General features: G+C 46.2%; 8 non-coding genes across 8 annotated transcripts; all 8 read left to right on the plus strand.

Annotated features, from left to right (window-relative positions):
- The first annotated feature begins 1,100 nt into the window (after nt 1–1,100).
- On the plus strand, nt 1,101–1,182 carry trnal-aag (transfer RNA leucine (anticodon AAG)). The gene has a single exon. It is a non-coding gene; the product is annotated as a tRNA-Leu (tRNA).
- A 1,122-nt stretch (nt 1,183–2,304) lies between these two features.
- Nucleotides 2,305–2,377, plus strand: trnav-uac (transfer RNA valine (anticodon UAC)). The gene has a single exon. It is a non-coding gene; the product is annotated as a tRNA-Val (tRNA).
- Nucleotides 2,378–5,246: 2,869 nt separating this feature from the next.
- trnav-uac (transfer RNA valine (anticodon UAC)) lies at nt 5,247–5,319 on the plus strand. The gene has a single exon. It is a non-coding gene; the product is annotated as a tRNA-Val (tRNA).
- Nucleotides 5,320–6,978: 1,659 nt separating this feature from the next.
- Nucleotides 6,979–7,060, plus strand: trnal-aag (transfer RNA leucine (anticodon AAG)). The gene has a single exon. It is a non-coding gene; the product is annotated as a tRNA-Leu (tRNA).
- A 2,854-nt stretch (nt 7,061–9,914) lies between these two features.
- Nucleotides 9,915–9,996, plus strand: trnal-aag (transfer RNA leucine (anticodon AAG)). The gene has a single exon. It is a non-coding gene; the product is annotated as a tRNA-Leu (tRNA).
- A 1,122-nt stretch (nt 9,997–11,118) lies between these two features.
- Nucleotides 11,119–11,191, plus strand: trnav-uac (transfer RNA valine (anticodon UAC)). The gene has a single exon. It is a non-coding gene; the product is annotated as a tRNA-Val (tRNA).
- Nucleotides 11,192–12,860: 1,669 nt separating this feature from the next.
- On the plus strand, nt 12,861–12,942 carry trnal-aag (transfer RNA leucine (anticodon AAG)). Its single transcript has one exon. It is a non-coding gene; the product is annotated as a tRNA-Leu (tRNA).
- Nucleotides 12,943–14,064: 1,122 nt separating this feature from the next.
- trnav-uac (transfer RNA valine (anticodon UAC)) lies at nt 14,065–14,137 on the plus strand. The gene has a single exon. It is a non-coding gene; the product is annotated as a tRNA-Val (tRNA).
- The last annotated feature ends 1,315 nt before the right edge of the window (nt 14,138–15,452 follow it).

The following is a 15,452-nucleotide window of genomic DNA, read 5'->3' on the forward strand; positions in this document are numbered from 1 at the left end:
GAGATCTAAGCCACGTTGGAACTGAAACGGAGGAATCGACAGAGAGGCGACAGAATGACATCGCATCCATTTGGTTTTCTTTACATCACTGACGAGCAGGAAAATGGAAACGGGGAGGGCGAGTGGGGAAGTGAGGCAGTTGCAGCTCTGGAGAACGTCCTTCTTTGTGATTCACTCAGCAACCAGAGACGTGACGGTGACTCAGGCGTGAGAGCTCTTCACATCGTGAACAAAAAGCAATCAAGGGCAGTTAGCACCTCTTCCGGAGTGGGGGTGGGGTGAGGTAATTACCTTCTGACTTCTGTTACTATGTTCAGAAACTGCCTTTTGGATTGAGGTGAACAGAAACTGCATTTCTAAAAAGCACCATGGAACTTGTTAAACTTTATTGAGTCGCGCTTTTTCATCGATTCACACACAGGTTTCCAACTCTTTTGGTATCGATGAGGCTCATGTCCAGGTGTGATAATCTCTGCAGCAAATTGCACGGTTAAGGTAAAAGGCAAGGAAAGTGACATCTCGAACCGGCCCCGAGGTCAGACCTTCCTCACAATGTAATCTGTCGTTCTCGGATTGTAATGCTACCTCCGGTTTTAGGGTGGAACATTCTTTGGGAACCTTATTCTGCAAAACAGACACAGTGACTGAAACTATGCTGCACGGTATGATTTGGGACACGGCCTGCTCAGCTTTGTGCATTTTCCCTGTAGTCCGGTGTGTTTCATGTTCCGTGTAAACGTGAAAGTTGTCCTGTTTCGAGCAATGGGTGAAATCATTTAGCAAAGCAAGAATCGAAATTGCAGTAATGTCAAGTAGCTCATGGTAATTTGACCCAATCATAACCGATCATATATTCCCACGCACTCACAGATACATTTGTAGCTGAATCCAGTCTGAGAAGATAGACTCAGTTTACCAGTGATTTTTGTCTGGATTGATGGGCTATCGTTAACTGCTGAGAAATTGATATTGTAGACGGGCACATCCCAGCAGCTGTGCGAGTCGGAGAGGGATCATTCAACCCTTTTCACGTCAGTTTGAATCTGTTGTTATGCAGGAACACAATTGGAAGTGCAAGAAAATGGACTCGCGGGCGTGCTGGTAGTGTGGCCGAGCGGTCTAAGGCGCTGGATTAAGGCTCCAGACTCGATAGAGGCGTGGGTTCGAATCCCACCGCTGCCATTTCTGCTGAACAGCTCCAACGGAACAGCTGGTTTAAATGCTGCTTCAATCCCTGCCTCATTTCTGTTTAAAACAGAAGGAAAATGAGTTTGCTTCCCGGGGAATTGACTGCGGTGTGGAAAAGTGCCGAATTTTCCAAAGTGTCTGTGCTGTCGTGATCGTGTTCGCTTCCCGCACGGAAAATCGCCAGCAGCTCTACTGTTGCTTTCTGTTCCAGGCAAGTTGAGCTTTTACTGGAACCGAATGGAGACTGTTATTTCATCGTTGTTGCGAAACAGAGTCCTACGGTGACTCGACTCGTCGTTATTTGGTTTTCTGGCCAATGAGAAAATCGTTCCAATGTATTTCGATGTCATATGTTATTGAATTTCTCCCACTTCAGTCATTTCCGTCCTGGAGACATCGGAAGGGAAAGGTAATCTAATCGAGACTGTGATTGGTGAAATTCACTTTTTATGGCCCATTCTTATTATGTTCTTTCTTTGTCTCTTTGCAGCATTGTCTGGGAAGTGGTGGTGCACTCAGGCTCCAGTATGTTTGAAAGAGTAGTTTGGAATTGCCCTGTTGTTAGTTGTGTGATTACTGTATGGCTCATGCCCCCGGACTGTCTCACATTTAGCATTCATGCTCGCTGTGTCTGAAAATGCATTTGGTTTTCCAGTTTTGTTTGTGTTCCGTGTTAAATGCTTTCTGTTTTGCGATTCGCTCAATACATTACGAATTAACAGGGTTTCTGAGGTAACTTCCAGCTGAGAATCTGGGAAACTTTCACGGAGTATGGTCAGTCGGAGCAAAAGTAAGGAAGTCGTACGTTTCTGCAGTGTTTCACAATGCTACCTTTCCCGTGAGCAGTCGAACAGACTAAATGATTTTGCCACAGACTGCGACGGTAAGCTCCGCAAAAACGTAATTCTTTAAAGCAGGTGTAAGCAACACAACGTTATTGGGGTACACCGCGTGGAAACAGACACTTCGGTGTATCTCGTCCATGCTCACCACATCGCCAAAATTAAACAAGTCCCATTAAACAACGAGCTAACGGAAACAGAAAGGTGAAAGGTAGAATGGCTTCAACTTTCAGTGCTGGATGCCACTGAGCTGCAGCGGGGGCGACCGAGGCTTGTTTCTGTAGTGTAGTGGTCATCACGTTCGCCTTACACGCGAAAGGTCCCCAGTTCGAAACTGGGCAGAAACTGCTCTGCTCTTCAACCGCAGCCTTTGACATCGACAAGAACGGAGCTTTCTTGCTTGCTTTCCCATCTGCAAACCTGCTTTCGAGTTTGCTTGAACAAATCTTCTCTCGTAGTGCAATGCAATGCAATTCCATTTAATTACTGTGCAAAGCATTGTAAAGTTTTTCTCCAACCTGTTTCCTATCATATGCCATTCTGTTTGAGAGTGTCGTTACCCCCTTCTGATCCTTCCACGAAAAGCATTACCGCATTCGCATTCCTTGCGCAGGCGGCCCGGTTCAAAGACAGGGAAGAAGCTGATGTGCTGGTGTCACAGTGCACCACGGATTCCTCAACTAGTCTGTCTGTCAAATGTATCCCAAAGTCGTCTCTGAAAGACCTCATTTGGAAGGTGTCTGTCGTTATTCAACGTGCGAGAATTGGCACCAGAGGTCCTGAATCATGTTTTGGAGCAGTTCGCACGTTAGTGGCTCATTCAATCAGCAACAGCAATGAAAAAAATTACACTCTCAGAGGAACCTCTGGACCTGTGCTTTCATAGCGTCGCTAGTATTAAGGTGCGCCCCGAGATCTAAGCCACGTTGGAACTGAAACGGAGGAATCGACAGAGAGGCGACAGAATGACATCGCATCCATTTGGTTTTCTTTACATCACTGACGAGCAGGAAAATGGAAACGGGGAGGGCGAGTGGGGAAGTGAGGCAGTTGCAGCTCTGGAGAACGTCCTTCTTTGTGATTCACTCAGCAACCAGAGACGTGACGGTGACTCAGGCGTGAGAGCTCTTCACATCGTGAACAAAAAGCAATCAAGGGCAGTTAGCACCTCTTCCGGAGTGGGGGTGGGGTGAGGTAATTACCTTCTGACTTCTGTTACTATGTTCAGAAACTGCCTTTTGGATTGAGGTGAACAGAAACTGCATTTCTAAAAAGCACCATGGAACTTGTTAAACTTTATTGAGTCGCGCTTTTTCATCGATTCACACACAGGTTTCCAACTCTTTTGGTATCGATGAGGCTCATGTCCAGGTGTGATAATCTCTGCAGCAAATTGCACGGTTAAGGTAAAAGGCAAGGAAAGTGACATCTCGAACCGGCCCCGAGGTCAGACCTTCCTCACAATGTAATCTGTCGTTCTCGGATTGTAATGCTACCTCCGGTTTTAGGGTGGAACATTCTTTGGGAACCTTATTCTGCAAAACAGACACAGTGACTGAAACTATGCTGCACGGTATGATTTGGGACACGGCCTGCTCAGCTTTGTGCATTTTCCCTGTAGTCCGGTTTTGTTTCATGTTCCGTGTAAACGTGAAAGTTGTCCTGTTTCGAGCAATGGGTGAAATCATTTAGCAAAGCAAGAATCGAAATTGCAGTAATGTCAAGTAGCTCATGGTAATTTGACCCAATCATAACCGATCATATATTCCCACGCACTCACAGATACATTTGTAGCTGAATCCAGTCTGAGAAGATAGACTCAGTTTACCAGTGATTTTTGTCTGGATTGATGGGCTATCGTTAACTGCTGAGAAATTGATATTGTAGACGGGCACATCCCAGCAGCTGTGCGAGTCGGAGAGGGATCATTCAACCCTTTTCACGTCAGTTTGAATCTGTTGTTATGCAGGAACACAATTGGAAGTGCAAGAAAATGGACTCGCGGGCGTGCTGGTAGTGTGGCCGAGCGGTCTAAGGAGCTGGATTAAGGCTCCAGACTCGATAGAGGCGTGGGTTCGAATTCCACCGCGGCCATTTCTGCTGAACAGCTCCAACGGAACAGCTGGTTTAAATGCTGCTTCAATCCCTGCCTCATTTCTGTTTAAAACAGAAGAAAAATGAGTTTGCTTCCCGGGGAATTGACTGCGGTGTGGAAAAGTGCCGAATTTTCCAAAGTGTCTGTGCTGTCGTGATCGTGTTCGCTTCCCGCACGGAAAATCGCCAGCAGCTCTACTGTTGCTTTCTGTTCCAGGCAAGTTGAGCTTTTACTGGAACCGAATGGAGACTGTTATTTCATCGTTGTTGCGAAACAGAGTCCTACGGTGACTCGACTCGTCGTTATTTGGTTTTCTGGCCAATGAGAAAATCGTTCCAATGTATTTCGATGTCATATGTTATTGAATTTCTCCCACTTCAGTCATTTCCGTCCTGGAGACATCGGAAGGGAAAGGTAATCTAATCGAGACTGTGATTGGTGAAATTCACTTTTTATGGCCCATTCTTATTATGTTCTTTCTTTGTCTCTTTGCAGCATTGTCTGGGAAGTGGTGGTGCACTCAGGCTCCAGTATGTTTGAAAGAGTAGTTTGGAATTGCCCTGTTGTTAGTTGTGTGATTACTGTATGGCTCATGCCCCCGGACTGTCTCACATTTAGCATTCATGCTCGCTGTGTCTGAAAATGCATTTGGTTTTCCAGTTTTGTTTGTGTTCCGTGTTAAATGCTTTCTGTTTTGCGATTCGCTCAATACATTACGAATTAACAGGGTTTCTGAGGTAACTTCCAGCTGAGAATCTGGGAAACTTTCACGGAGTATGGTCAGTCGGAGCAAAAGTAAGGAAGTCGTACGTTTCTGCAGTGTTTCACAATGCTACCTTTCCCGTGAGCAGTCGAACAGACTAAATGATTTTGCCACAGACTGCGACGGTAAGCTCCGCAAAAACGTAATTCTTTAAAGCAGGTGTAAGCAACACAACGTTATTGGGGTACACCGCGTGGAAACAGACACTTCGGTGTATCTCGTCCATGCTCACCACATCGCCAAAATTAAACAAGTCCCATTAAACAACGAGCTAACGGAAACAGAAAGGTGAAAGGTAGAATGGCTTCAACTTTCAGTGCTGGATGCCACTGAGCTGCAGCGGGGGCGACCGAGGCTTGTTTCTGTAGTGTAGTGGTCATCACGTTCGCCTTACACGCGAAAGGTCCCCAGTTCGAAACTGGGCAGAAACTGCTTTGCTCTTCAACCGCAGCCTTTGACATCGACAAGAACGGTGCTTTCTTGCTTGCTTTCCCATCTGCAAACCTGCTTTCGAGTTTGCTTGAACAAATCTTCTCTCGTAGTGCAATGCAATTCCATTTAATTACTGTGCAAAGCATTGTAAAGTTTTTCTCCAACCTGTTTCCTATCATATGCCATTCTGTTTGAGAGTGTCGTTACCCCCTTCTGATCCTTCCACGAAAAGCATTACCGCATTCGCATTCCTTGCGCAGGCGGCCCGGTTCAAAGACAGGGAAGAAGCTGATGTGCTGGTGTCACAGTGCACCACGGATTCCTCAACTAGTCTGTCTGTCAAATGTATCCCAAAGTCGTCTCTGAAAGACCTCATTTGGAAGGTGTCTGTCGTTATTCAACGTGCGAGAATTGGCACCAGAGGTCCTGAATCATGTTTTGGAGCAGTTCGCACGTTAGTGGCTCATTCAATCAGCAACAGCAATGAAAAAAATTACACTCTCAGAGGAACCTCTGGACCTGTGCTTTCATAGCGTCGCTAGTATTAAGGTGCGCCCCGAGATCTAAGCCACGTTGGAACTGAAACGGAGGAATCGACAGAGAGGCGACAGAATGACATCGCATCCATTTGGTTTTCTTTACATCACTGACGAGCAGGAAAATGGAAACGGGGAGGGCGAGTGGGGAAGTGAGGCAGTTGCAGCTCTGGAGAACGTCCTTCTTTGTGATTCACTCAGCAACCAGAGACGTGACGGTGACTCAGGCGTGAGAGCTCTTCACATCGTGAACAAAAAGCAATCAAGGGCAGTTAGCACCTCTTCCGGAGTGGGGGTGGGGTGAGGTAATTACCTTCTGACTTCTGTTACTATGTTCAGAAACTGCCTTTTGGATTGAGGTGAACAGAAACTGCATTTCTAAAAAGCACCATGGAACTTGTTAAACTTTATTGAGTCGCGCTTTTTCATCGATTCACACACAGGTTTCCAACTCTTTTGGTATCGATGAGGCTCATGTCCAGGTGGGATAATCTCTGCAGCAAATTGCACGGTTAAGGTAAAAGGCAAGGAAAGTGACATCTCGAACCGGCCCCGAGGTCAGACCTTCCTCACAATGTAATCTGTCGTTCTCGGATTGTAATGCTACCTCCGGTTTTAGGGTGGAACATTCTTTGGGAACCTTATTCTGCAAAACAGACACAGTGACTGAAACTATGCTGCACGGTATGATTTGGGACACGGCCTGCTCAGCTTTGTGCATTTTCCCTGTAGTCCGGTGTGTTTCATGTTCCGTGTAAACGTGAAAGTTGTCCTGTTTCGAACAATGGGTGAAATCATTTAGCAAAGCAAGAATCGAAATTGCAGTAATGTCAAGTAGCTCATGGTAATTTGACCCAATCATAACCGATCATATATTCCCACGCACTCACAGATACATTTGTAGCTGAATCCAGTCTGAGAAGATAGACTCAGTTTACCAGTGATTTTTGTCTGGATTGATGGGCTATCGTTAACTGCTGAGAAATTGATATTGTAGACGGGCACATCCCAGCAGCTGTGCGAGTCGGAGAGGGATCATTCAACCCTTTTCACGTCAGTTTGAATCTGTTGTTATGCAGGAACACAATTGGAAGTGCAAGAAAATGAACTCGCGGGCGTGCTGGTAGTGTGGCCGAGCGGTCTAAGGCGCTGGATTAAGGCTCCAGACTCGATAGAGGCGTGGGTTCGAATCCCACCGCTGCCATTTCTGCTGAACAGCTCCAACGGAACAGCTGGTTTAAATGCTGCTTCAATCCCTGCCTCATTTCTCTTTAAAACAGAAGAAAAATGAGTTTGCTTCCCGGGGAATTGACTGCGGTGTGGAAAAGTGCCGAATTTTCCAAAGTGTCTGTGCTGTCGTGATCGTGTTCGCTTCCCGCACGGAAAATCGCCAGCAGCTCTACTGTTGCTTTCTGTTCCAGGCAAGTTGAGCTTTTACTGGAACCGAATGGAGACTGTTATTTCATCGTTGTTGCGAAACAGAGTCCTACGGTGACTCGACTCGTCGTTATTTGGTTTTCTGGCCAATGAGAAAATCGTTCCAATGTATTTCGATGTCATATGTTATTGAATTTCTCCCACTTCAGTCATTTCCGTCCTGGAGACATCGGAAGCGAAAGGTAATCTAATCGAGACTGTGATTGGTGAAATTCACTTTTTATGGCCCATTCTTATTATGTTCTTTCTTTGTCTCTTTGCAGCATTGTCTGGGAAGTGGTGGTGCACTCAGGCTCCAGTATGTTTGAAAGAGTAGTTTGGAATTGCCCTGTTGTTAGTTGTGTGATTACTGTATGGCTCATGCCCCCGGACTGTCTCACATTTAGCATTCATGCTCGCTGTGTCTGAAAATGCATTTGGTTTTCCAGTTTTGTTTGTGTTCCGTGTTAAATGCTTTCTGTTTTGCGATTCGCTCAATACATTACGAATTAACAGGGTTTCTGAGGTAACTTCCAGCTGAGAATCTGGGAAACTTTCACGGAGTATGGTCAGTCGGAGCAAAAGTAAGGAAGTCGTCTGTTTCTGCAGTGTTTCACAATGCTACCTTTCCCGTGAGCAGTCGAACAGACTAAATGATTTTGCCACAGACTGCGACGGTAAGCTCCGCAAAAACGTAATTCTTTAAAGCAGGTGTAAGCAACACAACGTTATTGGGGTACACCGCGTGGAAACAGACACTTCGGTGTATCTCGTCCATGCTCACCACATCGCCAAAATTAAACAAGTCCCATTAAACAACGAGCTAACGGAAACAGAAAGGTGAAAGGGAGAATGGCTTCAACTTTCAGTGCTGGATGCCACTGAGCTGCAGCGGGTGCGACCGAGGCTTGTTTCTGTAGTGTAGTGGTCATCACGTTCGCCTTACATGCGAAAGGTCCCCAGTTCGAAACTGGGCAAAAACTGCTCTGCTCTTCAACCGCAGCCTTTGACATCGACAAGAACGGAGCTTTCTTGCTTGCTTTCCCATCTGCAAACCTGCTTTCGAGTTTGCTTGAACAAATCTTCTCTCGTAGTGCAATGCAATTCCATTTAATTACTGTGCAAAGCATTGTAAAGTTTTTCTCCAACCTGTTTCCTATCATATGCCATTCTGTTTGAGAGTGTCGTTACCCCCTTCTGATCCTTCCACGAAAAGCATTACCGCATTCGCATTCCTTGCGCAGGCGGCCCGGTTCAAAGACAGGGAAGAAGCTGATGTGCTGGTGTCACAGTGCACCACGGATTCCTCAACTAGTCTGTCTGTCAAATGTATCCCAAAGTCGTCTCTGAAAGACCTCATTTGGAAGGTGTCTGTCGTTATTCAACGTGCGAGAATTGGCACCAGAGGTCCTGAATCATGTTTTGGAGCAGTTCGCACGTTAGTGGCTCATTCAATCAGCAACAGCAATGAAAAAAATTACACTCTCAGAGGAACCTCTGGACCTGTGCTTTCATAGCGTCGCTAGTATTAAGGTGCGCCCCGAGATCTAAGCCACGTTGGAACTGAAACGGAGGAATCGACAGAGAGGCGACAGAATGACATCGCATCCATTTGGTTTTCTTTACATCACTGACGAGCAGGAAAATGGAAACGGGGAGGGCGAGTGGGGAAGTGAGGCAGTTGCAGCTCTGGAGAACGTCCTTCTTTGTGATTCACTCAGCAACCAGAGACGTGACGGTGACTCAGGCGTGAGAGCTCTTCACATCGTGAACAAAAAGCAATCAAGGGCAGTTAGCACCTCTTCCGGAGTGGGGGTGGGGTGAGGTAATTACCTTCTGACTTCTGTTACTATGTTCAGAAACTGCCTTTTGGATTGAGGTGAACAGAAACTGCATTTCTAAAAAGCACCATGGAACTTGTTAAACTTTATTGAGTCGCGCTTTTTCATCGATTCACACACAGGTTTCCAACTCTTTTGGTATCGATGAGGCTCATGTCCAGGTGTGATAATCTCTGCAGCAAATTGCACGGTTAAGGTAAAAGGCAAGGAAAGTGACATCTCGAACCGGCCCCGAGGTCAGACCTTCCTCACAATGTAATCTGTCGTTCTCGGATTGTAATGCTACCTCCGGTTTTAGGGTGGAACATTCTTTGGGAACCTTATTCTGCAAAACAGACACAGTGACTGAAACTATGCTGCACGGTATGATTTGGGACACGGCCTGCTCAGCTTTGTGCATTTTCCCTGTAGTCCGGTGTGTTTCATGTTCCGTGTAAACGTGAAAGTTGTCCTGTTTCGAGCAATGGGTGAAATCATTTAGCAAAGCAAGAATCGAAATTGCAGTAATGTCAAGTAGCTCATGGTAATTTGACCCAATCATAACCGATCATATATTCCCACGCACTCACAGATACATTTGTAGCTGAATCCAGTCTGAGAAGATAGACTCAGTTTACCAGTGATTTTTGTCTGGATTGATGGGCTATCGTTAACTGCTGAGAAATTGATATTGTAGACGGGCACATCCCAGCAGCTGTGCGAGTCGGAGAGGGATCATTCAACCCTTTTCACGTCAGTTTGAATCTGTTGTTATGCAGGAACACAATTGGAAGTGCAAGAAAATGAACTCGCGGGCGTGCTGGTAGTGTGGCCGAGCGGTCTAAGGCGCTGGATTAAGGCTCCAGACTCGATAGAGGCGTGGGTTCGAATCCCACCGCTGCCATTTCTGCTGAACAGCTCCAACGGAACAGCTGGTTTAAATGCTGCTTCAATCCCTGCCTCATTTCTGTTTAAAAGAGAAGAAAAATGAGTTTGCTTCCCGGGGAATTGACTGCGGTGTGGAAAAGTGCCGAATTTTCCAAAGTGTCTGTGCTGTCGTGATCGTGTTCGCTTCCCGCACGGAAAATCGCCAGCAGCTCTACTGTTGCTTTCTGTTCCAGGCAAGTTGAGCTTTTACTGGAACCGAATGGAGACTGTTATTTCATCGTTGTTGCGAAACAGAGTCCTACGGTGACTCGACTCGTCGTTATTTGGTTTTCTGGCCAATGAGAAAATCGTTCCAATGTATTTCGATGTCATATGTTATTGAATTTCTCCCACTTCAGTCATTTCCGTCCTGGAGACATCGGAAGGGAAAGGTAATCTAATCGAGACTGTGATTGGTGAAATTCACTTTTTATGGCCCATTCTTATTATGTTCTTTCTTTGTCTCTTTGCAGCATTGTCTGGGAAGTGGTGGTGCACTCAGGCTCCAGTATGTTTGAAAGAGTAGTTTGGAATTGCCCTGTTGTTAGTTGTGTGATTACTGTATGGCTCATGCCCCCGGACTGTCTCACATTTAGCATTCATGCTCGCTATGTCTGAAAATGCATTTGGTTTTCCAGTTTTGTTTGTGTTCCGTGTTAAATGCTTTCTGTTTTGCGATTCGCTCAATACATTACGAATTAACAGGGTTTCTGAGGTAACTTCCAGCTGAGAATCTGGGAAACTTTCACGGAGTATGGTCAGTCGGAGCAAAAGTAAGGAAGTCGTACGTTTCTGCAGTGTTTCACAATGCTACCTTTCCCGTGAGCAGTCGAACAGACTAAATGATTTTGCCACAGACTGCGACGGTAAGCTCCGCAAAAACGTAATTCTTTAAAGCAGGTGTAAGCAACACAACGTTATTGGGGTACACCGCGTGGAAACAGACACTTCGGTGTATCTCGTCCATGCTCACCACATCGCCAAAATTAAACAAGTCCCATTAAACAACGAGCTAACGGAAACAGAAAGGTGAAAGGTAGAATGGCTTCAACTTTCAGTGCTGGATGCCACTGAGCTGCAGCGGGGGCGACCGAGGCTTGTTTCTGTAGTGTAGTGGTCATCACGTTCGCCTTACACGCGAAAGGTCCCCAGTTCGAAACTGGGCAGAAACTGCTCTGCTCTTCAACCGCAGCCTTTGACATCGACAAGAACGGAGCTTTCTTGCTTGCTTTCCCATCTGCAAACCTGCTTTCGAGTTTGCTTGAACAAATCTTCTCTCGTAGTGCAATGCAATGCAATGCAATTCCATTTAATTACTGTGCAAAGCATTGTAAAGTTTTTCTCCAACCTGTTTCCTATCATATGCCATTCTGTTTGAGAGTGTCGTTACCCCCTTCTGATCCTTCCACGAAAAGCATTACCGCATTCGCATTCCTTGCGCAGGCGGCCCGGTTCAAAGACAGGGAAGAAGCTGATGTGCTGGTGTCACAGTGCACCACGGATTCCTCAACTAGTCTGTCTGTCAAATGTATCCCAAAGTCGTCTCTGAAAGACCTCATTTGGAAGGTGTCTGTCGTTATTCAACGTGCGAGAATTGGCACCAGAGGTCCTGAATCATGTTTTGGAGCAGTTCGCACGTTAGTGGCTCATTCAATCAGCAACAGCAATGAAAAAAATTACACTCTCAGAGGAACCTCTGGACCTGTGCTTTCATAGCGTCGCTAGTATTAAGGTGCGCCCCGAGATCTAAGCCACGTTGGAACTGAAACGGAGGAATCGACAGAGAGGCGACAGAATGACATCGCATCCATTTGGTTTTCTTTACATCACTGACGAGCAGGAAAATGGAAACGGGGAGGGCGAGTGGGGAAGTGAGGCAGTTGCAGCTCTGGAGAACGTCCTTCTTTGTGATTCACTCAGCAACCAGAGACGTGACGGTGACTCAGGCGTGAGAGCTCTTCACATCGTGAACAAAAAGCAATCAAGGGCAGTTAGCACCTCTTCCGGAGTGGGGGTGGGGTGAGGTAATTACCTTCTGACTTCTGTTACTATGTTCAGAAACTGCCTTTTGGATTGAGGTGAACAGAAACTGCATTTCTAAAAAGCACCATGGAACTTGTTAAACTTTATTGAGTCGCGCTTTTTCATCGATTCACACACAGGTTTCCAACTCTTTTGGTATCGATGAGGCTCATGTCCAGGTGGGATAATCTCTGCAGCAAATTGCACGGTTAAGGTAAAAGGCAAGGAAAGTGACATCTCGAACCGGCCCCGAGGTCAGACCTTCCTCACAATGTAATCTGTCGTTCTCGGATTGTAATGCTACCTCCGGTTTTAGGGTGGAACATTCTTTGGGAACCTTATTCTGCAAAACAGACACAGTGACTGAAACTATGCTGCACGGTATGATTTGGGACACGGCCTGCTCAGCTTTGTGCATTTTCCCTGTAGTCCGGTGTGTTTCATGTTCCGTGTAAACGTGAAAGTTGTCCTGTTTCGAGCAATGGGTGAAATCATTTAGCAAAGCAAGAATCGAAATTGCAGTAATGTCAAGTAGCTCATGGTAATTTGACCCAATCATAACCGATCATATATTCCCACGCACTCACAGATACATTTGTAGCTGAATCCAGTCTGAGAAGATAGACTCAGTTTACCAGTGATTTTTGTCTGGATTGATGGGCTATCGTTAACTGCTGAGAAATTGATATTGTAGACGGGCACATCCCAGCAGCTGTGCGAGTCGGAGAGGGATCATTCAACCCTTTTCACGTCAGTTTGAATCTGTTGTTATGCAGGAACACAATTGGAAGTGCAAGAAAATGGACTCGCGGGCGTGCTGGTAGTGTGGCCGAGCGGTCTAAGGCGCTGGATTAAGGCTCCAGACTCGATAGAGGCGTGGGTTCGAATCCCACCGCTGCCATTTCTGCTGAACAGCTCCAACGGAACAGCTGGTTTAAATGCTGCTTCAATCCCTGCCTCATTTCTGTTTAAAACAGAAGGAAAATGAGTTTGCTTCCCGGGGAATTGACTGCGGTGTGGAAAAGTGCCGAATTTTCCAAAGTGTCTGTGCTGTCGTGATCGTGTTCGCTTCCCGCACGGAAAATCGCCAGCAGCTCTACTGTTGCTTTCTGTTCCAGGCAAGTTGAGCTTTTACTGGAACCGAATGGAGACTGTTATTTCATCGTTGTTGCGAAACAGAGTCCTACGGTGACTCGACTCGTCGTTATTTGGTTTTCTGGCCAATGAGAAAATCGTTCCAATGTATTTCGATGTCATATGTTATTGAATTTCTCCCACTTCAGTCATTTCCGTCCTGGAGACATCGGAAGGGAAAGGTAATCTAATCGAGACTGTGATTGGTGAAATTCACTTTTTATGGCCCATTCTTATTATGTTCTTTCTTTGTCTCTTTGCAGCATTGTCTGGGAAGTGGTGGTGCACTCAGGCTCCAGTATGTTTGAAAGAGTAGTTTGGAATTGCCCTGTTGTTAGTTGTGTGATTACTGTATGGCTCATGCCCCCGGACTGTCTCACATTTAGCATTCATGCTCGCTATGTCTGAAAATGCATTTGGTTTTCCAGTTTTGTTTGTGTTCCGTGTTAAATGCTTTCTGTTTTGCGATTCGCTCAATACATTACGAATTAACAGGGTTTCTGAGGTAACTTCCAGCTGAGAATCTGGGAAACTTTCACGGAGTATGGTCAGTCGGAGCAAAAGTAAGGAAGTCGTACGTTTCTGCAGTGTTTCACAATGCTACCTTTCCCGTGAGCAGTCGAACAGACTAAATGATTTTGCCACAGACTGCGACGGTAAGCTCCGCAAAAACGTAATTCTTTAAAGCAGGTGTAAGCAACACAACGTTATTGGGGTACACCGCGTGGAAACAGACACTTCGGTGTATCTCGTCCATGCTCACCACATCGCCAAAATTAAACAAGTCCCATTAAACAACGAGCTAACGGAAACAGAAAGGTGAAAGGTAGAATGGCTTCAACTTTCAGTGCTGGATGCCACTGAGCTGCAGCGGGGGCGACCGAGGCTTGTTTCTGTAGTGTAGTGGTCATCACGTTCGCCTTACACGCGAAAGGTCCCCAGTTCGAAACTGGGCAGAAACTGCTCTGCTCTTCAACCGCAGCCTTTGACATCGACAAGAACGGAGCTTTCTTGCTTGCTTTCCCATCTGCAAACCTGCTTTCGAGTTTGCTTGAACAAATCTTCTCTCGTAGTGCAATGCAATGCAATGCAATTCCATTTAATTACTGTGCAAAGCATTGTAAAGTTTTTCTCCAACCTGTTTCCTATCATATGCCATTCTGTTTGAGAGTGTCGTTACCCCCTTCTGATCCTTCCACGAAAAGCATTACCGCATTCGCATTCCTTGCGCAGGCGGCCCGGTTCAAAGACAGGGAAGAAGCTGATGTGCTGGTGTCACAGTGCACCACGGATTCCTCAACTAGTCTGTCTGTCAAATGTATCCCAAAGTCGTCTCTGAAAGACCTCATTTGGAAGGTGTCTGTCGTTATTCAACGTGCGAGAATTGGCACCAGAGGTCCTGAATCATGTTTTGGAGCAGTTCGCACGTTAGTGGCTCATTCAATCAGCAACAGCAATGAAAAAAATTACACTCTCAGAGGAACCTCTGGACCTGTGCTTTCATAGCGTCGCTAGTATTAAGGTGCGCCCCGAGATCTAAGCCACGTTGGAACTGAAACGGAGGAATCGACAGAGAGGCGACAGAATGACATCGCATCCATTTGGTTTTCTTTACATCACTGACGAGCAGGAAAATGGAAACGGGGAGGGCGAGTGGGGAAGTGAGGCAGTTGCAGCTCTGGAGAACGTCCTTCTTTGTGATTCACTCAGCAACCAGAGACGTGACGGTGACTCAGGCGTGAGAGCTCTTCACATCGTGAACAAAAAGCAATCAAGGGCAGTTAGCACCTCTTCCGGAGTGGGGGTGGGGTGAGGTAATTACCTTCTGACTTCTGTTACTATGTTCAGAAACTGCCTTTTGGATTGAGGTGAACAGAAACTGCATTTCTAAAAAGCACCATGGAACTTGTTAAACTTTATTGAGTCGCGCTTTTTCATCGATTCACACACAGGTTTCCAACTCTTTTGGTATCGATGAGGCTTATGTCCAGGTGTGATAATCTCTGCAGCAAATTGCACGGTTAAGGTAAAAGGCAAGGAAAGTGACATCTCGAACCGGCCCCGAGGTCAGACCTTCCTCACAATGTAATCTGTCGTTCTCGGATTGTAATGCTACCTCCGGTTTTAGGGTGGAACATTCTTTGGGAACCTTATTCTGCAAAACAGACACAGTGACTGAAACTATGCTGCACGGTATGATTTGGGACACGGCCTGCTCAGCTTTGTGCATTTTCCCTGTAGTCCGGTGTGTTTCATGTTCCGTGTAAACGTGAAAGT

The sequence above is a fragment of the Chiloscyllium punctatum genome, chromosome 18, assembly GCF_047496795.1.
Source record: "Chiloscyllium punctatum isolate Juve2018m chromosome 18, sChiPun1.3, whole genome shotgun sequence".
In the NCBI taxonomy this organism is placed as follows: domain Eukaryota; kingdom Metazoa; phylum Chordata; class Chondrichthyes; order Orectolobiformes; family Hemiscylliidae; genus Chiloscyllium; species Chiloscyllium punctatum.